The sequence below is a fragment of the Rhinolophus sinicus genome, linkage group LG18 (assembly GCF_036562045.2).
Source record: "Rhinolophus sinicus isolate RSC01 linkage group LG18, ASM3656204v1, whole genome shotgun sequence".
Lineage (NCBI taxonomy): Eukaryota > Metazoa > Chordata > Mammalia > Chiroptera > Rhinolophidae > Rhinolophus > Rhinolophus sinicus.
Genome location: NC_133767.1, coordinates 7,563,877 through 7,587,476, shown reverse-complemented (window position 1 = coordinate 7,587,476; position 23,600 = coordinate 7,563,877). Strand labels below are relative to the sequence as shown.

Genomic DNA, 23,600 nt, shown 5'->3' with positions numbered 1-23,600 from the left:
AAAGACGCATGTGAATAAAGATATATATTCGGTCTTTGTCCCTGGTTCCTGGCACAGAGCCCCGAAAACCCTTGGAATTGTGCTAATGAGATGACTCAAGGGAGACTCAGGATGGGGGCTGATCACCCAAAAAAACAACGAAGTGATTAGAGGGTAGGAACCTTTGGCTTCATTCCCTGCCCTCCGGGGAGGGGCGAGAGGCCAGAGCTCAATCACCAATGGCCAATGATTTAATCAATTGTGCCTGTGTAATGAAAACTTAATAAAACCCCCTAAGTTATGGGGTTCAGGGGGCTTCCATGTTGGCAGTACGTGTCAGGAGGGTGGCACACTCCAATTCCAAGGGGACAGACCCCTGTGTTTGGGACCCTTCCAGACCTTGCCGTATATCCCTTTTCACTTGTATCTTTTATAATAAACTGTAATCGTAAGGATAACACTTCACCAAGTTCTGCGAGCCCTTCTAGCCAATTATCAAACCTGTACTTGGCTGGGCAGAAGTGCAGGCAGCCTGGGGACGCCATTCGTGGCTGGTGTCTGAATGGGGGGTCGCCTTGTCAGACCGAGCCCGTAACCTGTGGGGTTTGCGCTAACTCCGCTTAGTATCAGAATTGAACTGAATGGTAGGACACCTAGAGAGAGACTCAGAGAGTGTGTTTCATGGGCTCCTCTGGGCTCCTGTGACACGGGATGGGCTAACAGCAAGACGGTTTTCTTCCTGCACCCGGTGGTACCCTTGCTTCCCGGTGGGTGGAGTACTTCTGGGGGGAAACACAGGCCTGTCGTGGGGGGGTGGGCTCAGAGGAAGACGCTCCCCATGGTATTATCAACTGAAAGCTGGTGCCTCAAGGGCCCCGAATGTCATGTGAGTGACAGGCACTTACTTCACTGTGTGGATGAGAGGTTGCCAACTCAGCCCCTTCAGGGGCCAGGCCAGGAAACAGGAGAACTGAGCCGAGTGGGACTGGAACCACAGGGCATTCTCAGCTAACATTTCACTTGCCCACTTTTGAAGGTGACAAGGGCCAAGGACGTCTCTGTTCTGTGAGAACATCAACAGCACAAGTATGAGGAGCTAGTCCTCAGCCTCCTGCAGGGAGACACTAGGGCGTGGTGGGGCCTGTGGCAAACTAGAGAGCCAGGCCCCACAGGCACTGCTGCGGCCCTGCCCACATCCCCTTGGCAGATGCCATTCCAGCACATGTCGACAACCTGCATGGGGACGCTCCATCTGTGACTTTCGACCTGAGGTTTTCTGCTGGGCAAACTGGCAGTGCCAGGGGGAAAACCCCAGATGCAGCCCTCTCCCAATGACAGACAGGAGTGGGAGGGAAATGCCCCAGTTCCCTCACCCCTCTGGCAGCATGACTCCGAAGTAGTGTATTATACGGTGACCCACATGTCCCCAGCAGGACTGGGCCCAGCTGCCCGCAGCAGTAACTGCTCACTGACACCCAGTGTCATGTGTTGGCCCCTTCCCTTCCCTGCCTCTCTTCCCCACCTCCCATTGGTGCTTCCTGGGACCCCCTCCCTAACAAACTGCTTGTACCCAGATCCGGGTCTGACAACCTGCTTCTGGCGCGACCAAAACTAAGATAAAAGACCAACTGCTCCGTAGCTGGAGCCAATTTCTGCTGGATGGGAAAGCAGGTCCAGTATTATTAGGCCTTCCAGTTTTTTTCAAGGAAACCAGAATCCAGAGTTTCCTGGGAAGCCTTCTGAGTTTTCATTGCCAGCTCAAATTAAACAATATAAAACAAAATAAGACAGGATGAAGCAGAACGTGACCTGGCTGTGGGCCCACTCTGGTCCTCGACTGACCAGCTGAGTTGGTGGTGGTGGGCGGGGGGCACAGAAAGCTGTGAGCAGCGGGGACTTGATTGGAGGGGTGCTTTGGCAACCCACCCTGGTGGCCTGGGGATGGGGACAGGCAGAGAAGGCCCTGCAGTAGGCCAGGCAGCATAGACTGTTTACAGGACCGCAGCTGGAAGCATCTGGAGGGCCCAGCGTGGCTGGCTCGTAGGCCGGCAATAGACCCAGAGTAAACAATCAGCCTGATGCTTTTCCAAACACGCAGACCTTGAGTGGCCTGTGGCCTCCCCTGTCCTCCCCTGGCTCACCGGGTGGGGAGAAATCCCAGAACCCCTCCACCCGCCTGACATCCAAACTCAGTCCCAGGAAAAACAAACTCAGGGCAGCGAGAGTGCCCGAGGAGGAGGCAGTCATGAGAAAGCCACTTCCAGGCCCCACACTTGTGAACGTCTTTTTAATTCTGTGCAGATGGAGGCGGCTGTCTTTACAGATTTCCATCTCCCTACACTGCCGCCCTTCTCTCCTCTTGCAGAGAAAACAAAAAGGGCGTCTCTCGAGGTTGTTTTTGTACCATTTCACATGGTTATTTAGAGCCATCACTTTTCTGCTGCCTTTTCTGAATTTAAATTAAGAAGACAAGGTGTCAAGAGTACGGGCAGGTGATGTAAAATTTGGTTCTGTTTGTTGTCCTGCAACCAGCCAAACCCGTCCATGCCTGTTCCAAATTGTTTAATGCACTTAGTAGATTTTTGATTGGAACTGTATTCACTGGGGGAGGAGGGGAGGAATTCCTGAGAGCTGACTCTTAATGGGCCCCAATGAGCCACATATTTCATATATTGTTAGCTCATTTAACCCCCCTCATGATCCAAATAGCTGCATAGCAATGTATTATTAAGATATCTGTTGCAAGGGCCAGAAACCTAAATCAAAGAGAATTTATTGGCTTATATAATTGGAAAGTCCATGGGAAGGACATCAGGCATGGCTGGATCTAGGAGCTCAAATGCTATCATCTCTCTCTGTCTCTCTCTGTCTCTCTCTCTCTCTCTCTCTCTCTCTCTCTCTCTCTCCATCTCTTGGCTCTGCTCTCCTCTGTGAATGTTTCATTCCTAGGCAGGCCCTGTTCTTATGGTTGTAAAGATGGTCCCCAGCAGTTCCAGGCTTCCACTCAGGTTAGCAATCCAAGTAGAAAAAAAAGAACAAACAAACAAACCTCTTTCCCCCAAAGCTTTGGCAAAAGTCCCATGACTGAATCTCACTGGTCCAGCTTGGGTCATGTGCCCATCCTTTGACCAATCACTAAGGTTACGGTGATAGGATTCCTGATCACACGCTCACTCTCGTTGGTTGAGAGGGTTGGACTCACTAAAATACAGGTGGGGAAGGGGTGCTGAACGCTGGGCATTCAGAAATAACAGATGTGTACCACAGTGAGGAATATGAAAAGAATAGGTGAGTCCCGTGGCATCAGCAGGGCTGTCCTGACAGTTGCACAGTTTATGCATTGCATTATCTCAAGGGATTCCATTGACATTCACTGTCATCATACAGTGAACTGTCTTATGACTGAAAAAATGGCCCCAGTATTTTGTAACTCTTACCATAAAGAGACAGAATCTATTTCCTCACCCTGAAACCTGAGCTGGCCTTGTGACTTGCTTTGACCAATAGAATGCAGACTGAGAGGTGACACTGACAACTGAGGTTCGGCCTTAGGAGGCCAGGTTGCCACTTTTACCCTCTGGGAACGCTGCCTGAGACCAGCACATAAGGAAGGGGGACAGCCTATGGGAGGATAAGAAGTCACCAGAGGGAAGCCGAGTGTCCCAGCTGCCCAGCTCTGGCCCGAAGGAGCCCAGGAGGTGGGACAAACTGCTGGCATGAACTAGGTAAACTGGGTTCAGCTCATTTAAGCTGGGAAGTCAGTTTCCTAGAGTCCTCTCCCCATGTGTTCCAGGTTAGACTTAGCCGAGAGAGAAACATGCTCAAGATTTGGAGGGTAGAAGCAAAGCAATAGATGAGACTCTCAGATCAACACGGTCAATGCAATGACAGTGTTTCCTGGATGACATCCTAAATAAACTACTTGTACCCAAATCCTTGTCTCAGAGTCTGCTTCTAGGGGAACTGAGTCAAAGACAGACTTCTCAGGGGACGCCAAGTGCCCTTGTGCTCTGTACTGAAGAAACCCAGTGACCGCTTTCTTTTTATTAATTAATTCGTTCATTCATTCATTCATTCATTCATTCATTCATTCAACAAACATCCAACAAGCTCCTGGTCCAGCACTGGGGAGAGAAAGAGCCCAGAACTTGGTGCAAACCCAAGCCAAACTGGTGCAAACCCAAGCCCAAGACAGGGGCAAGTCACCCAGACCTCAGAGCTTCACTGAATCCTCTGACACAGGAAATGTCATGGAACCCATTTTTCAGATGAGGAAACAGAGGCACAGACAGGTTGAGTGACTTGCCCAAGGTCACATAACTAGTCAGTGGCACGCCAGGGCCAGTATCCAAAACCACAGGTCATCTCCAGATCCCACATTCTCAGCCACATTCTCGGGAGTTCTGGGCTGACTGAGAAAAGTCCCAAAATTTACAAGTTGCTCCTATGAATGATATAATTAGTTCCATAATACTTGTGAGAAAAATCTTATTACTTTTCTTAGTCTGATGAAATGGGGAACTGATCCCCCTTGCCAGGGGGGCAGGATTTTGCCACTCAGAAGCCTGCCTCCCCAGAGACGCCCAGAGCCTCTCCAGGTTCCATTCCCCAAGAACCCCAGGTGTAGACAGCGTCTCTTACCTTTGCTGTCAAAGCTTTCCTTCTTCCTACCCCCACCCCAGGCTCTAGGGGCTGAGCCATGCACATGACCAAGGCTGATCATAGCCATTGCTTCAGTAATGGTCTCGTGACCCAAGCTGAGCCCATGAAACTCAACCCTAAGACTCTTGCTAGAGTTACTGGACAAGAAGAAATCTACTAGGCTGGTAAGACAGAAGCCTGGGGTTGTGAGGCACCATCTGTGCCAGTGTGGAGACAGCCCACCTGAGAATGAAGCCAACACAGAGGAAAGCAGGGTCCTGAGATGAAGAAGGTTCCCCAGCAATACTGCCTTGGCCCCTGGATCCAGCCATGCCTGAAGCTGTCACACTCCCAACTTTCCAGCGACACGAAACAATACGTTCTGTTTTGGTATAAATTAATTTCAGTGGAATTCTGTTATTTGCAACTGGATGAGTCCTGACGAACATACTAGGCTTTTAAAAATCAAGGCCTGTTGATTCTCCACTGGCCTAAGGAAAACATAACCCTTCAGAACACAAAGACACAGATGCTCTTTGGAGGAGATGGAGGGAGGGAAAAATACTTCCCATTCTTTTGTGATGCATCAATAGCCAAAATAAGACCTAGTTCATTTCTCAAGCAGGTTAGCTTGCCTAACAACCATTACTCATCCCAGCTCCAACCAGCACTGAGCTTGGTGTGGCTTCAGAGAACCTGCTACACTCAGAGCCTCCCAGATTTTCCACGTGAAAAGAATGTCTGTTATCGCTCTTTTTATCCACCAGTTCAGTGTCCTGGCCCTGGATTTCCTAGAGCTCCAAGGAAACACTTTATAGAATGTCCAGCCAAATCAACACCCTTCAAATGCTTGCGATACACAAGGAAAACCCTGGAAATCTCGCCTCTACAGGAAGTGATCAAAGCAGTTGGTCTTGCCCCTTCTTGCCGAGTGGGGAGGCTAGCACAGGACCTCAGAGGCCAGGGGGCGGGGGTAGTCTGCAGGGGCCAGATGAAGCATGGCTTCCACGGCTGAGCCAAGCAAGTAAAACTTCCTGGAAGGACTGAGTACATATGGGAAGGTCCTCAGCTGGGGAAATCAGACATGATCTCATCTTAGGTTAGTTTCCTAGAATCAGCCAGAGACCGGGATTTGGGTGCATGAAGCTTGTCGAGGGGGAGGCTTTCCGGAGGAGGGGTGGAGGAGACAGCTGTGAGCTGCTGGCAGCCAACACAGCAGCTGGCACACAGCAGCCTGGTAAGGACGATCTGGGCAGTCCCCCCTTTCCTCCTCAGGACCACGTCCTTGGTTTCTGGGAAGGGGCTCATCATGGACTGATCGTAGCTGGGGTGAGAAGGGCTCATGAGTGACGGCAGAGCTCAGTGATTGAGCAACCAGGGCTTTGGGGGCGGACAGAGCTAAGCCTGAATTCTGGCTCTGGGATGCTCGGGTTCCCATCGGGAGCTGCAGTGGTACACAGCGCGTAGGAGGCGGTGCTGACGGAACACAACCCTGTGTTAGATGCTCCTCTACCCAGAGCCTAGTGTGTGGGGGTTGCCCCCAAAGTCTTGCCTTTGCACACATCTCCAAGTGTCCCAGACCTGGGGGGCTGAGGTGGAAGATTTGGTATCAGTCACCAGGCACATGACTGAGTGGGTGGTCTTCCTGGACCCTTCCCAGCACCCACAGACACTGACTGACCTTCCATGTATGCCAGGGGTTACCACACCCCTGGTCTTTGGGATATACAAAACTCTCTTGTTTCAGGGAGTCCTGGCTCCCTATTTCCCTTCCCACTCTCAGTCCCTCTGGATGGAAAAGCACCTTGATTGGCACAAGAATCGGGTCTGGAGCACAAAGTGGGGGTCCTAACAGAGGAGGGACTCAGTAACAGATGCAGGAAGTCTAGCCTTGCTCTTGAACCAGAAATGCTTCAAACCCACCAAAGACCCCTGAGGACACGTTCCAGCCCCTCACAGGCCATGCTCTGGGGGGCGACCTCTTGGGCTGCATTGTTCACCATGACACGCCTTCTGTGTCCCGGCTGCTCAAAATACCTGCCAGTCCCTAAGGTTCCACAAGCTCCTGCCCCCGGGCATTTGCACAAGCTGTTCTCTCTGCCCCGAATACCCTCCCCTGCTTTCTCCAGGCCTACTTGTCCTGCTCTGGCCTCAGGCCTCTCCTGACTCTGAGAAGCTTTCCCGGACCCCAGCTCTTCTGAATGGGCCCCTCCTTCTCCTTCCCCTCCCACTTCCCCATCTCCTGCCATCACTTCCCTTCCTTGGCCTCCCTTTCAAGACTGAGCACCCAGTGCAGCCCTGGGGCTTAACTGACGGGGTATCTGGGGGTATCATCATGTAGTAGATGCTCAGGGAATAGCTGTGGCATGAATGAATGCACGAGAACTGCTGCGTGGGGCAGGCAGGCCCCTCTGCAGTGACTAGTCAGATGCTAATTATATCCGTTGACATTGCACCCAGCAACAGCTAAGCCAGTGACCTCGTCCTCCAGGCTGATTCTGACCAAGGTTTGGGGCAGCCAAACATTCCAAGGTAACTTTATAATGTACACCTTCCCCATCCAATTAAAATTCACCATTTGCCTTTAAGGTGCAGGTGACAGGTACCACCCCATGGGTAGCAACCGCAAAAACTGCTACGCTCCTGCGCCCCGTTCGGCTAAGCACTGTCCGAGTAGCTTTGATATTATTGTTCCTGTTTTACATTCGTGTAACCTGAGGCTAACCAGGGTGAAAGAAAGACACGCGCCCAGAGCGGGCGGTGGACTAGGGATCTGTACTCAGAACGACAGAAAAGAACTAACCAGGCCCAAGGGGAGGTGGCTGTGGATGCCGTGTCAGTGTCCCAGGGCTGCTGTAACAAATGACCAAAACCGGGAGGTTTAAGACAACCAACTGTGCTCTCTCCCAGTGCTGGAGGCCAGATGTCGGAAATCAAGGTGTCAGCAGGGCTGTGCTCCCTTCTGGAGGCCTCAGGGGTGAATTCTTGCCTCTTCCAGCTTCCCGTGGCTCTAGGAGGTTCCTTGTCTTGGGGCTGGATCATTGTCATCTCTGCCTCTGTCTTCACACGGCCTTTCCCTCTGCCTCTCTGTGTCTCAAATCTCCCTCCTTTCTCTTTACGGACACCAGTCACTGGGTTTTGGGCCCACCCTCAATCCAGGAGGAGCTCATCTCGAGATCCTTAACTTGATGACCTCTGCAGGGACCCTATTTCCAAGTAAGATCACAGGTACCAGGGTTCAGGACCGGACATATCTTTCTTGGGGGTTTACTGTTCAACCCACTATAGGGGCAGCGTGAGAGCGGGACTAAGCAATTGGCTGCCCCCTCCACAGGGGGCTGAGAAAGAGGAGGAAGGTGGCTTGAACAGGAAGAGGAGAAGATGGGGGAGGCACGGAGATGAGCAGGGACAAAGGGGGCCACCAGGCTTCATTCTCTGCCGGAAACCCATCGGCAGAGGAAACAGCTCAGGAGGCTGCGAGGCTCCCAGAGGTCTCAGTGCTGGACAAGCAGATGCGTCTGACTCCTGGCCCCGAGCCTCCTCCTGCCCCACCCACACTTCTGACCCTTGGGCCTGGCGTTTGGATGCCTGTGGTCCTTGACCCGGTCCAGCCAGGCGGAGGCCCTGAGAGACAGACCAGGCTGCTGACCAGCCTCCAGGCCCAAGGGAAATGCCACCCAGAACCTGCTTTGTGTGTTGCAAATGCCACCCGCCCTGCTCCCTCTGAGGACAGTGTCTAGCCGCCTCTCACATGAGACCACGCAGTGCCCTCTGCCCTGGCTTGGGTGGAGTTTTCCAGGCTCCTCCCTGGCCCCAGAAAAGCTGAATGCCTAGAATTCCACTGGAATTCCCACAGTGCCCACTCCTTCCCTTCTGGCCTCCAATAAAGGAAACAAAGGCCAGCTCTGGGGCCCAGAGAGAGGGTGGAGGGTAGGGCCCAGGGGCAGGTGCTGGGGCTGCGTTCCCTGGATGGCTAGGGTCCAGAGCCCCCACTGCAGGGTCTGGTGAGAGAAGCCATCTGGCGCTCATTACACCTGCATACACATATGTGTGTCCCCTTGCCCCCCACGTGCACACAGGGACCACAGACATGCCCACATAATGCCTGAGCACACTCCAGGACCCTTTCCCCGACGTGTACAACACACTAGGGTGGAATACAGCTGGACCCCTTTCCAGAGGGGCACCCACCCACGTGGACACGGGCAACCCGGGACCCTATGAGCAGGAGCTGGTGCAGCCTGAGGGCTGACTGAGCGAGCCAGCCTGGGTTCAGTCCCTCCTCTGCAATCTCGGGCAAGTCACTCAACCTCTCTGTGCCTCAGTTTCCTGATCTGAAAACCAAAATGTAATAGTACCCACCTTCGAAAGGTTGTTGAGAGGGTTACGTGAGTTACTCCACGCAGGCAGTGGGAAGCCTGGCACGCAGGAAGCGCAATAAACACAGGTACGCAGGAGGCTCCCTACCTGCATACAGAGACAAATGTAGAAGGGCGTAAGAAACCCCAGATGAAAACTCACATGCAAATACACACACGAATACACATATGCACACACACACAGGCGCTCGTACACACGGATGCACCCATGCAAGCTGTACACACAGTGACGCTCACCGACACCCACACGTGTGCACGCAGACACCAACCAGCACAGGGAACTCTCACTCCCTTTTAGTGCCTCTCCTTTCCCCTTCCGCGCCACCCCATTGCTGTCTGTGTGTGTACAGCATACATCTGGGAGTGGCCATGGGGACCAGAAGCCGTCCCTGTCCCTCAAGAGGCACCTGTGCCATCTCTCAGGGTACAACACACCATCACACACAGGCTGATTTCTGTCTGGCCACAGACACCCCAAAGCACCCCATGTTCCCTGCCATGACCGGCCCTGCCTGGGGTCTGGGATCAGGAGCTGGGAACCTCAGCTGGCACTGTTTGGAGCCGCTCTCCCCCATGCTGGGCCCCAGCAGCCTCCACCCCACCTCTCTCACCAGGGAAAACAGACAAAAACCTAAACTTGAAACAGTTCTTCCAGCCTCCCGGAGGGGTCAGGGTCCCCGGCAAGACCCCTTTTGTCATCAGTGCCCCACCCCTGACCCTATGGAGTGAAACCTTTTGTCTGTGCAACAACAAAGGGCATTTCTGACCAGGACTCCGAGGCCTGTATGTGGCCTCCGTGCCACTGCCACACTGGGGCTAAAGCAGGTGCTGGCAGCACAGAGACCCTGGGCGTTTATGGGGGAGGAGGAAAGGGAGGGGAGAGCAAGCCAGTGGGGAGCCTGCAGGCCGGTTTGCCTACTCCTCCCTGAGACTCAGTCTGCTCATCTGTAAAGGGGTAAGAAAAGCAGCCTCTGTTTGGGCCTTGGGCACCGTCTAGGGCTGCCGCGGCTGTGCCCTTTCCTGGGCCTGGAGAAACTGGCACCCTTATGCATCTCACTGCGAGAAAGGCCTGCTTCCCGCTGGGAAAACAGGAGACTGCAGCCCTGCATTTCGCCAGCCTCTGAGCAGCTAGGAGGTGGGCACGCGCTCCTACCTGAGGAATCAGGTACCCAGGCCCCAGACAGAGTGGGCACTGGTGCCACAAAGAAGCAGGGATGGGGGCTTCTCCGCAGGTGGCAGGGGCACCCACCTTCTGGGGCCAGGCCCACTTTCTAGGCCATAGTCAGTGCTGGCACTGAGGTCCCCCGTATTCTTTCCATAGATTCCTTTTGCTCACATCAGCCTGGTCTGTTTCTGCTGCTGGCAGCTGGGGATTAGGGCTGAGGCAGGGCCCTGCAAAGCCACTGTGATGAGTGAGTGAAATCCTCCACTGGAGGACTCCAATCACATTGGCCAGCCTGCTATTAACATATTATTAGCCCAGCACCGGCACCTGCGAGCCAGGAACCTGAGCGCATCACACTACCCCTCTGGGCCTCAGTCTTCCCAGCTATAAGATGGGATAATAGTTCTCCATCTCCTGTGACATAGATACTAGGTCTTTGCCCCTTGTTCCTGACACAGAGCTCCTACCCTTGTGATCTCCTGCGTGAGGAGAGAGGAGTCCCTCACTAGCTCTTAAATCCCCTGGATTTTCCCGGATGACAGGAGAGTCTTTTGTTCTAATGAGGTGGCTCCTGGGTGAGGGCAGATCATCAGAAAGACGAAGCCCTGATTAGAAGCTTGGAACTTTCAGCCCCACCCCCATCCTCAGGGAAGGGGAGGAGCTAGAGATGGAGAGAAAGATCCTTCAAGCCTCCAAGACGAAGCCTCCAGAAAACTCCCTGAACTACATACAGGGTTCGGGGGGCTTCTCAGTTAATGAACACAACCGCGCGATGGGAGGGTGGACACCCCAACTCCACAGCGACAGGAGTTCCTGCCCTCGGGACCCTTCTAGACTCCTGCTATTATCTCTTCATCTGCTGTTTCTCTCTGTCATATCCTTTCTAATAAAGCGGTAAATGTAAGTGTCTCTGAGGTTTGTGAGCCGTTCTAGTGAATTACTGAACCTGGGGTAGGAGTTGTGAGAACTAACACTGCTGGCAAGTCAGACAGAAGTGGGGGGGCTCTGGGGACCGATCCTGGTGACGGGTACCTGAAGGGAGGGCAGTGTTACGGGAGTGAATCCTGAGCCTGTGGGGTCTGACGCTAACTCCGGGTAGTTAGTGCCAGAGCTGAATTAAATTACAGGACACCCAGGAAGTTGGAGGATTGGTTGGGGGGGAGCCCCAAATCTCACCCATTTCGGGTCAGAAGTATCGTGAGTAGAGAAACAGCTATTCCATCCCCATACGGTGGCTGTGAGGATTAAACTATAACGTGTAACAAGCGCTCAGGAAGCATCTCTCCCATTGGTAGCATTTGCCTTCACATGGTAACAGCATGATTTGGATTTTATCAAATAAGAACTGAGTAGGACGTTCCTCAAATTCTAAGGATCTGTGCATTTCATAGGAAAAATGATTACATCTGTATTTTCACTAGCTTGTAACTTAACTTTAGTACAGAACTCCAATTCCTAATGCAGCAACCCCAACACCAGTAATAGCAGGACTTGTGACTTTGTCACCATCAGGAGTCACAGGTGTTTCTATATCCCGTGACTGTCACTGCAGATATACATACATCGCTGGCGTTCGCTGAAACCTGTGTATTTAATTTTTCTGCAATGAAAAAATTATTCTGAATATTCAACTCTGGTTATTACATTGCATGCCACACTGAGGGGCTGGGGACTGAGAGCAACTTAGTGTGAAATGTGTCAGAAAAATAAGACAACTAGTCACCGTTATGGATGGATGGATGGATGGATGGATGGATGGATGGATGGATGGGGAGATCGATAGATGGATGAAGAGATGGATGGAAAGAAAGATGGATGGAAGGAAGGAAGGAAGGAAGGAAGGAAGGAAGGAAGGAAGGAAGGAAGGAAAGTAGGAAGGGGTAAATGGATGGAGAGAGGGCGAATGGAGAGAGGCATGGGATGAATGGACAAGGGGTCGATAAAGAGAGGGAGGGAGTGATGAAGAGATGGATCAAGAGAAGGGGGGAGGGGTGGACGGAAAAGAAGATGGACAGATGGATGGATGGATGGATGGATGATGAAGGGATAGGCAATAAAGCAAATACAACAAAATATTATCTGGGTGATGGGAAGATGGGTGGTCACTGTACAATTCTTTCAACTTTGCTGCATTTTGAACACTGTCACAATAAAATGTTGGTGGAAAAGATTTTTAAAAGAAAAAGATGCCACCGAGAAGGAAAATGCAAAGTGTGAGCAAAGAAAGAAGATTCATCTTAAACTTCATCTTTATCACTGAGTCCTTATCAAAATCAGATGATATAGAGAAGGAAACAAACAAAAGCACGAGAACCGGACACATAACATGGGTCCTAAGTAACTGAAACATTAAAGGAAAACACCAAGGTTTCCCTCTAAGGAAAATTCAATGTCTAGAGCTGTGCTGCCAATGTGGTCCCCACTGGTCACGCGTGGCCACTGAGTAAAGTATGGCTGGTTGGGATTGAGATGTGCTGTAAAATACACACTGGATTTTGAAAACTTAGTACAAAAAAAAAAAAAAAAAAGGAAAATACCTCAAGAATATTTTTAACTGTTGATTCCATGTTGAAATGTTAACATTTTGGATAAACTAGACAAAATAAAATACGTTGTTAAAATTAATTTCCCCTGCTTCTGTTTACTTTTTTTAATGCAGCTACAAGAAAATTAAAACGACACATGGGGCTCACATTAATTATATTTCGACTGGGTCGGACCAGTCTAAAGGAAGTGCCACTGTGAAAATTCTGAGAAGTTTACCAAAATGCAAGCATTTTTCCTGTGCTAATGTAATGGTGACACTGTATCTTTTATTTTGAGATTTGTACTTCGGTCAGTCACCAGTGTAGTTTAGCGTGGGAGTTTTTGACAGTTTTTCTTTGCTTCACTTCCCTCCTGCCAAACCTTAATGACTCTGTTTACTGTACCTTTACTATTCACACCAGATTCAGTGGTTCTGTTTACTTCAGACTGTATGCATACCTGGCTCAAAGACCTGAAAGAAGTTTTTACACCTGTGATCCACGCCAATGCCTGAAACAAACCAGCCTCAAGGAAGCGCCTTTTTCCAGTAACGGCCTAACTTCCTTGATCCGCCTCTCCTTACCTGCCCGTAACACCTTTTGGCCGGGCTGGGAGCAGTGAGATGGCCTTTGGACAGGAATCCGCTGGCATTTTGCATAAACCTGCTTTTCTTTCCACTGACCTCATCTCTTGAGTTTTGGCTTTCGCGGGGCAAGGAGCCTGACCTTTGGCACAGTAATACTTCTAGAATCATTCCTGTTCTTTCCGTGGCTAGCCTGACGTAGATGTACCAGAAAAGACAGAATTGCTGCCTTCTGCTTATCTGTGGGAGGACGTGCTTTGTCATTCTTCCTGTGGTCAGTACATCTGTGAGATACACTGCCAAACTTGTGCTGAAGATATTTGAAATAAAGTAAAATCTTTATATGATGAATAGTTTTTGGAACAAATATCCAGTGCTAAATCGACAGAAATAAAATCCAGGTACATCTTACACAATAAAACAAAACACGATTTTGGAAAGGGTCGAGGGGTTTTGCCAGAGGGGTCCTCGGCAATCAGGGTGCCCCCGCTGGCTCCCTGCCTGTCTGCCTTTTGAAGATCACGGGGTTTCCTTCCCTGTTTTCAGACAATTCTACCACAAAAAAAAAAAAAAGATGGTCATCATGAAAAAATGAGGCACCACGTGACAGCCGCCTGACCCTCCTGTGTGGGCAGTGACCATGGCCCTGACCAGGCAGGCACGAGGTCTGGCCCCTTTGGTCCTGGCTTCAGAGGAAGGAGACCCTGGGAGGCATCTGGCTGAAATGACAGTCCTCCTCCTGCTGGAGCCTGGCAAGGAGCAGTCAGGGCACTGTGCCCAGGGGAGCCTGGGCATTGGGGACACCTGAGCTCTGGGAGGCGGGGCCAGGCTGGGCCAGTTGTCGCAGCTTACTGGGAGGCACTTCCTGGACTGGGGACCTTCTGCTCCCCACCTCTCCGGGCCTGAGCCTTTTGCTTCCTTGTTAACCTATTTTGAGCATGTTTCAGGTACCGACACTAGACAAACATTACCTCATTTCATCCCTACACACCTATAATCACATTCCCAGGTTCACCAATAAAGAAAATGAAGCACAGACAGGCTAAGTGTCTGGGGCCATATTCTTGTCAACCACTCCATCCTGTGTCCCTGAGGAAGGGCCAGAAACCCAAATGGACCTGCTCCATCCCAATAAACAAACTCCTGCCAGGGAGGGCACCGTGCCACTTGCCAGCTCCTCTACTGGGGAGAGCTGCTCCTCCCATGTGCCCACAGGCCATCGTCACCCACAAGTCACCCAACCAGACACCCAGGAGTCTCCCCCAGCCCCCCTAGGCCTGACAACGCTTCCTCCACAGCTATAAGTGTCTCTGGCCTCATCCCATTTCTCTTCAACCTGTCCCCTCGCTACCAAGTGAGTGACCTGGGGCAAGTTCACTTGACTTTTCTGTGCCTCAGTTTCCCCATCTGTAAACGGGGGATAATGACAGGCCTATCCTGCAGAGTCATCATGAGGTCAAAATGAGTTTTTCATACACACACACACACACACACACACACACACACACACACACACACATCAGGGCTTACCATCGTCCCCAGCACAGACTTAAGTGTTCAACGCTAGTTCACTATCACAATTGTCATCTGCTTCCAGAGCCAGCACAGTGGACAGGACACCAGAAGCCCCACAGCAAATGTCTGGGAGGTCTGAGATGGTTTCACGAACAGATCCAATCACGTCCCTCCTCAGCCAAAGGTCCTGTCATGGCTTCTCCATGAGCCACGAAGGAGGAACAAACACCCTCTTCCTGCCCACTGCAGTCCCTCACTCTCCAGTGAGCTCTGATACCATAAGCCCCATCTTGCCTCAGGCCCTTTGCACATACTGCCCCCCTGCCCAGAATGTTCTTCCTCCAACATCAACACCCTGCACAGCTGGCTTCTCCACATGCAGCTCCTCAGGGAGGCCTCCCTGTCTCCCCATCCCCAGGTCCTAGCACATGGCTCCTCTCCCTCATGGCACAGACCACATTTTGTCAGTTTTGATTTGCTTGTTTGTTGATTGTCCCCTCACTAGACTGTCTGGGCTGTGAGGGCTGGAACCTCATTGGGCGCTCTGGGCTGGATCCCCCGGGCTTCGCACGGCACCTAGCAGCTGGCAGGTGCAGGACAAATATTTGTGGAATGACCGAGTGCATAAATCAGTGAATGAACAAATGAGCAAATGGGGTCTCGTCCCAATGCTTGCTTTGCACTTGGGAAACAGAAGCTGAGAAGAAGTGACTTCACAGGTCACATACATCAAGTGGGTGGCAGAGCTGGAGCCACCTACACAATTGAGGTTATTACTACAAAAGAGTTTATAAGTACAAAGGACATACAATGCAGACAGAGCTCCAGAAGGCTTCCTCTTTGATTTGCCACCAGCCCCGGTGGTGCGGGCAGCTGAAGCCTCCCCAAATCCCAGCCCTTTGTCATGGCCGGTCACCCTGTGCATGGCACCAGGAGGATGGATGGGCTTTGAGGTCTTTGCACTCGATGCTGGGGGGACGGGGGTCATGACGGCCCTGCTGGTAAGTCACAAGGGCCCTCTGGAGGGTACGAAAACTCATCCTGACTGCTGAGTCACAGCCAAGGAGTAGAATGACATCACTCATAAGCCTGACACCATGCCACCCATTCCACACTCAGTGCCAGCCCGCTCTCCCCTCCCCACACAGCTCAGCTACATACAAGTCTGCTTACTGGCAAGACGCTGCCAAGGAGGAAGGAAGTGAGCAAGCCCAGACGGAGGGTGCTGGTCTGTGGTGGGCTGCCGGGACCCACGTCCTGTGTGGGGGGAAATGACTACGTCGCGATTCCAAGAACAGCGAGGCCCACGAGGTGGCTACATTGTGCTGGTCCCAATTAATCCTCGCCACAGCCCTGAAAAACAGGCAGAGCAGTTATTCCCATTTCACAGATGCAGAAACAGGGCTCAGAAAGTTGAGGGTTTTGCCCAGGGTGCCTCAGCCAGCCAGAACTACCTCGGGGCTGGAAGTCTGCAGCTTCACCCACAGCTGCTCGTAAACCACTCTCTGCCACACGTCACGTGCTTACAACACATCACGGCCTTTAATTTTTTACAACAAATTTATGAGCTACATGTTGTTTTGGGCCCCGTTTTCCAGATGAGGAAACTGAGGCTGAGATAAAGGAAAACACATGCCGAAAATCTACAGCTGGGGGCTGGCAGAGGGGGGATTTGAACCCAGTGCATCTCCAGCGCTCATGTGCTTCCCTCCATATCCAGTGCCTTCTTTGTCACCTCAGATTGGTGGCGAGACTCTCGGCTTCTGCACAGTTGTGCGGGTGCCGATGAAGTGACCTCCAGGCCACAAACATAGGGCTGCAGACACCCCTGCGCCCAGCTGCCCAGAGTCTCTCAACCTCCGCTCCGCCTTCCTCTTACTTCGGGGCCCCTCTTTCAGACAAGCCCCAGCAAAAGGAGTAATGTGTGTCTAAATGCGCTAGAGCAGGAACAACACACAAGGGACATTTGCTAGTGATACCCCAGGGAAGCTGTGGCCGGGGAGGGGCTGAGGGTTGGCTGTGTCTTCCATTTAGTACCAGGACAGAGAAGTCGGTGACTTACCCCGTCACACACTGGTGGGTGGGACAGCTGCCAGTCCAGCTGCCCTCAGGGCATTCGCCATCCTTCAGGCTCTGCTCTCCATCAACCGATGGAGCCCACCTCCTTTCCCAGACCCCATGGAGGAAGGGAGTGTTTCTCCTGCCTGCTTCTGTGTGTCTCTTCCGTGGCTCCAGCCCAGGCCTCTGGCTCTCCCAGCACTGGTGTAACTGCTCCCCGAATTAAGGGCCCTCTGTTCACATGTCCTGTCTGCTGCCTTGGCCGTGCTGAGCTCCTCTGAGAGAGTGAATGGAGCTGGAAAGGACAGATGCTGAGGGATGGACAGATGAACAGATAGCCTGGAGGCAGATGGGGACACAGCCGGGGGACCCAGACAGCTACGCGAAGCAAAAGAAAGCAGGCGACGTACATGTGAAATGTTGGCACCAGATGTGAGCAAAGCAGATAAAGGCATCTGGGTAGCAGAGCAGAAATAAAAATGCCCTGATTTCTCACCAGCCAAACACAGCCCCCTGGAGGCCAAGTGTGTCACTTTTAAAGAAATACCCTGAAAAAGCCTGGCTCAGCTCTGAGCCTTGGAATCATTTTTTTAAAAGAGCTTTATCAAGATACGATTCACATCCCCTACCATTCACCCACTTAAAGTGTCCATTTCAGTAGTTTTATGTATAGCAACCGTCAGCACAAATTTAGAACACTGTCATCATCTCAAAAAGAAACCTTTCAGCTATCACGTCCTTATTCCTCATCCCCGTTCCCCTTAAGCAGCTACTCACCTGACTTTCTGTCTCTATGCATTTACTATTCTGGACAATTCATGTAAACGGAATCATGCAGCTTGGGTCCTAGTCCCAGAAGGGGTGGGGGGTGATGCTGGGCAGATAAAACAATGTGACGCCCACTACAGGGCCCTGCCTGTCAGCCCGGGCGTTCTAGGGCTCTAGGACTCTCCCCTCAGACCTCCACGCTGCTGCCCCGGTCTCCAGGGAAGGGGTTTTCCGCAGCTGAGAAGGCAGTCAGCCCAGAATCCCAGGCCTGCCACGCTGGCCTTTGCCCCCACAAATTCTAATCCTCTGAGATCATCAGTCCTGATAGGGGAAGTCGATTTCAAAGCCCGGGCAGAATATGGGAGCAGGAATGGACCACCTGGGTCACTGGCCTGTGCACACAAGCTCACTTGGACACACAAGTGTGCACACATCCATACAAGCTGGGTACACACACACACATGCACAGGGGACACACCAGTGCACAGGAGCTGGGCTACACAGGCAGGGAGGAAAGGAAGCAGTCAGGGCTCTGAGCTGCAAGAGACACAAATGCAACTTGAACCAATGCAGACATGAAAGGAAAGCTGCGGGCTTCTGTTTTGGGGATGGATGGTAGGGTCCAGAACCAGGCATTGGAGACCATGAGGATTCTCTCCCACTTCTCATGTTTTTCAATGTGTATCGGCTCCAAACAGCCAAACCATCTTGCCCCACCTGTGCTCATACCTTCCCACCCCTGTGCCAGCTCCAACTGGCAAAAATTCCAGGGAAGGCTTCTGATTGGCCCATCTTGGGTCATTTGTGTGCAGCCCTGGACCAATCATTGTGTCCCAAAGAGGTGAGTGGCAAGGATTAGTGCCCAAGGGAGAGGACTGACACATGGAAAATTACTGTAAGCTGAAAAGCCACCCCGATTTGGGGGAGGTGCCTAGTAACAGTATGATCTGGACAAGTAACTTAGCCTCTCAGTTTTCTCACCTACAAAGCAGGAGAATAATCGAACCTGCCTCAGAAGTGCTTGTAAAGACGAGAAGAGTTAATACGTACAAAGCACTTAGCACAATGCTGGCCTATGGTTAAGTAATACCAAGTGTTCCTTGTTGAATATTACTATTATTACTACTACTTCCATCGTCAGCAGAGCCGTGCTGGGAGGCCCGTATTATCCCCATTCTGCAGGGGAGGAAAGTGAGGGAGAAAAAGCCACACAGAGCTTTTGCGGAGCTCTAGGCTTTGGGAATTGAAGAATCATCAGACACTGACCTTCTGGAAATTGCTTCAGGGGTCTGGGGAAACAAGATGGCGGGCAAGTCCCATCTACCTGCCACTAGAACATTTGTGCCCTCTGCATCTTGGTCTCAGTCACCAAGGAAAACACAACTCGGTCAGATGCTGATGGAATGACACTCCCCACACACAGAAGGGACAGGACACGTCAGCTTCAGCAGTGGGCGTCTGTCCCTCATGGTTTGAGGGTCCCTCCCGGAAGCCAACGCACACATACCGCTTGTGCCACAGAAAGAAGGACCCTGTCCCTTCCTCACAGGGGACAGATATAGCAGTGGGGTTGGCCGGGTGCCATATGACGCACAGCCACACTTAAGTAGGACAAAGGAGCACACATTAAGTCTGAAACAGGGAAAGATGCCCCCACACAGGGCGATAAGCCTGAGGACAGAGCAGGCTCCTTATCTCCGGGTGAAGGAAGTGTTCCAGGCCCACGGCCCATTCTTCTGCACCCGTGGGGATGGAAAGACTGCTTGCTCCAGACTGACTTTCCCAGCACATGGCAAGGAAGATGACGCTCAAAGATATTCTACAGCTGGAGGGAAACTTAGATATTATCTTAATGCGGGTGTCCAACCTCTGCCGTTTTGACATGTGGGGCTGGATAATTCTTTGCTGTGGGGCTGTCCTGTGCACTGCAGAATGTTTAGCAGCCTCTGGTCTCTACCCACGAGATGCCAGCAGTACTCTCCCCACCCTCAAGTTGTGACAACCAAAAATGTCTACTGGGGAGTAAAGTCGGTTGAGAACCACTGATCTAGATAAACTGTCAGATTACAGATGAGGAAATGAAGGCTGAAAGAGGTAAGGAATCAGAATCAGCTTGAATCTCTGCCTCTGCTGTCATCACCTCTCTTTTAGGCATGCAGAACCTGAAGCTCAGAGAGGTCAAGTGACTTGCCCCAGGCCACACAGCAGGGATGTGAACATCAGAGCCAGACACTCCCAACTCCAGGCCCAAGCACTTCCCGCCCCCACCCCGAGAGCTGACAGTGAACTTCATTGAGGGAGTTTTGGTAAACAGACAACAAATGCTTGCCAATTCTTTAATTACATCTGTCGCCATGTCTATTATCAACTGTAAACATCTGTGTGTTTCCTTGGAGTCTGCTTGGCTCCTTCCAGTTCCTGCGGTCTGTCAGATGTGGGCACAATTACAGGCTTCCGAGCTGATGGGTCATCTTCGGCTCATCTCATCCTGGGTCTTGGCGTGCAGGTGGCCCTGGTGGATATGTGACACCTGTCACAATCAAATCATAAGCTGTCAGAGCTGGATGCCCCGTCAGAATGTACCTGATTCAACACCTGTGTTCTCCAAGTGGGAAACTGAGGCCCAGAGAAGGGGAGCGCCCTGCTCACGGCTGCACAGGGAGCTGGGACCCAGCTGGATGGACTAACTGTGCTCACTGCTTGTTTGCTTTTCCTTTTGAAACAACTTTATTGAGATAGAATTCACATACCACACAATTCCCCCGTATACAGCGCATAATTCAATGGTTTTTAGTCGATTCAGAGTTGCGCCATCGTCACCATCACCAGTTTTAGAACATTTTCATTACCCTTCCCCAAAAAGCCCATACTCATCAGCAATTGCCTCCCCCAACTCCCGCAGCCCTTGGCAACCACTAATTTCTGTCTTCATGGATTTGCCTATTCTGAATGTTTCATAGAAATGGAATCATACAATATGTGGCCCTTAGCGACGAGCTTCTTTCCCTGAGCACGATGGTTTCAAGATTCATCCGTGTTGTGACATGTTGTCATGCCTCCTTAAGGCTGCCACGTCGTTTGTTCATTCATTCCTTGAGGGACATTTCTGTTGTTGCCACTTGTGTGTTCCTGTTGACTGAAAACGTCCTGTGTGCCAGTCTGAGCACTTGATTTGCAGACAAATCACACCGCCCTGAAGGAGGCACAACTGTTCCCCTTTCACAGTCAGGGCAACTGAGGCTCAGAGGAGTCAAGGGACCAGCTCAAGGACCCAAATCACAACTACTCCCAAAGGTCTCAAACTGGCAGCCTGGGGGCCACAGGGAGGCACTGTGTTTCCTTTGGCCTGAAAAGCATTTCACAGTTGTTGGAATTAGCTACCCACATTTGAAACCAGAGAGTTTTGTTTGTTTATTTAAACAGATTTCTAGCTTCTCTTGAAAAAAATAATAAATTCCACAAGATCTGGCCACATAGGGCCTGCCTGTCCCTTTCCAAGAGGCCACGGACAGCTGCTGAGGGCTGATGCCGCCCCTGAGGAGCGGGTTGTGCTGTCTCCTGGCCCCTGGCCCACCTGCTTGGTTAGGGGGACCAACCAGCCCAGCTGGCCCAGGACTGTCCCAGGTAAAACTGAAGGTCCATGGCCCAGGAAAACCCTTATCCCCAGGCAAACCGAGGTGGTTATCTCCCTCCTGGCGCTGAACCCTGACCACCGGCCATCTGTGCCACCACCCATCACTGCTCCCCGACAGAATCGCCCTCCAGCTTTGGTCGAGTGTCTGGTGTCCTCCGCCACGGCCTTCTCTAACCATCGCTCGCTCCGCCCACATTCTCCAGGGCTAATGCCAGCCCCAGACTTCTCACAGGTCCTTGGCAAGATGAGAAAAATTAAGACTCTGAATTCTTCATTGACCTGGACTTACCCCATCTCCACTTTGTCCTTTATTCCGAGATGGAGGCCTTCCTTCTGCTACGACATCCTTTTACCAAACAATGGTTAAAATAAAAAGTCGCAATCTCATGTCCACCCTTGAAATTTTTTAAATAAACGTTAAATTTTAGAATAGTTTTAGATTTAGAGAAAAATTGTGCAAGTGGCAGAGAGTTCCACATACTACTCACATCCATCTTCCTCTATTATTAACATCTTGTGTGATGCATTTGTCAGAGTTAATGAACCAACACCAATATATTATTATTAACTAAAGTCTGTGCTTTATTTGGGTTTCCTTAATTTTTTCCTAATGTCCTTTTTCTGTTCCAGGACCCCATCCAGAACACCACGTTACATTCAGTTGTCACATCTCCGTAGGCTCCTCTGGGCTGTGACAGTTCCTCAGACTTTCCTTGTATTTGATGACCTTGACAGTTTTGACAAGTATTTGTCATGTATTTTGTAGAATGTCCTTCAAGTGGGATTTGTCTGATGTTCTTTGGATGATTAGACTGGGGTGGTATGTTTTGGGAGAAAGACCACAGAGGTGAAGGGCCATTTCCATCACCATCACAGCAAAGGCATGTATCACTGCTGATGTCGACCTTGGTCACCTGGCTGATCAAGGTGAATTATTTGGAATTCTTCTGCATGGAAGATTTACCCCCATACACACACAAAAAATTGTTATCAGCAAGTCCTAAATTCTGGCTGTCACCACTGCAGACTCCAGATGGCCAAATGGGGTCTGCCAGAGAACAGACAGCCCCCTCGGTGTGCCAGACCTGTGGGGGCATTTTCATTTCACACAAGAGGCTGCTTTCTGGCAAAATGGGCCTCAGCCTCCCTAATTTCCAGAGGAGGCTCGGCGGGGGGAGGGATGAACCCCAGGTCCGGCTGTGTGAGTGGCAGCTGTAGGGTTTGAACCTACCAGCTTCCCCCTTACCTCCTCATGCCCCCACTAAGCTGTGCTTGCTAACGCTAACTGCTGGCAAGTAGGAAGAAACCCAGGCCAGGAAACGAGGTGATTGTACCAGCCTGATTCCTCCACCCTCTACCCAGCAGCACCACCAACCCAAGGCAGAACTTCAGAGGGCTCCTACTGCTGCTCTGAAAACCTCCAGTCAGAAAGCGTACAAGGTCAGGATACGGGCTGCATGACGTCGCGGCCTGCACGGTGCCCCCTGGTGCCGGCCCTCCTTCGTCACCCTGTATACAGGGCAGCCGGGTGCCCACCCACAGAAGCCTGGACACCGCATTCTGGAGACTCGGCTCATCCCTGGGTCACGCCCTGAGGCTCATCTCCATCCGACCCCGCCTCCCAAGAGGGTTAGGCTGGGCTGGGCATCAGTGAAACCAGGGGTCACTCCCATGGGGTGACTTAGGGGTTCTGGATCCCATTCTTGACCTCTAAGGTCTCCGTGGTGTCCTCAGACCTCGGAAATGTAGCTCAGGTTCCCAGGCAGGAGAACTGGACTGGGGGAACCCTGAGACGCTGATTCATCCTTGGGCGAGCCCTTCCTGCTCTCTGGACCTCGGAGTCCTCCTCTGTAAAATGCGGGTAAGAGCGGACTCACTGGGGGCTGCCCAGTCCTCCCTCCTACCTGGGCTCAGCTCATCCAGCTGCCCCGCGCCCGCTTCCTGTGACAGCAGCGCCCCCTTCTGGCCGGGTGCCTCTAGGCCTCCGTGGTGTCTCCCCTGCTCTCTTCGCCCCCTGCAGGTCATTCGGGGTAGAGCATCTTGTTTGAAAGGCACCAAGAGGCCGACCAGACCTGGGTTTCTAGGCTGGGCACGCCTGGATTACGATCTCGGCTCTACCACCTACTAAAGGAAACTTAAGTGCACCACTGCATCCCTCAAAACTGAACCCAACGCTTTGTCATTTGTAAAACGCACATAACATATTTTTTATATTTTTGGTCGAGGCATAAAACTCTTACAGAAAAAGAAATTATCATAGAGGCACGCATCTTAAGTGCACAGCTCAACAAATCCTCACAAAGAAAACACACTCATGAACTACTCAGGGCAAGAACGGAAGCATTGTGGGTA

At 51.6% G+C, this 23,600-nt stretch overlaps 1 protein-coding gene across 2 annotated transcripts in view; it reads right to left on the bottom strand.

Moving 5' to 3' along the window:
- The window catches only part of LITAF (lipopolysaccharide induced TNF factor), a 93,354-nt gene that overhangs the window by 47,573 nt on the left and 22,181 nt on the right, over positions 1 to 23,600 (bottom strand). The window contains exon 3 of one of the 2 annotated variants that reach the window (XM_074322863.1): positions 8,983 to 9,087. The exons of the other annotated variant lie outside the window; for it this stretch is intronic. The gene's annotated coding sequence lies outside the window, so the exon portion shown is untranslated. The remainder of the gene's footprint in view (positions 1 to 8,982; positions 9,088 to 23,600) is intronic. 2 annotated transcript variants of the gene reach the window in all.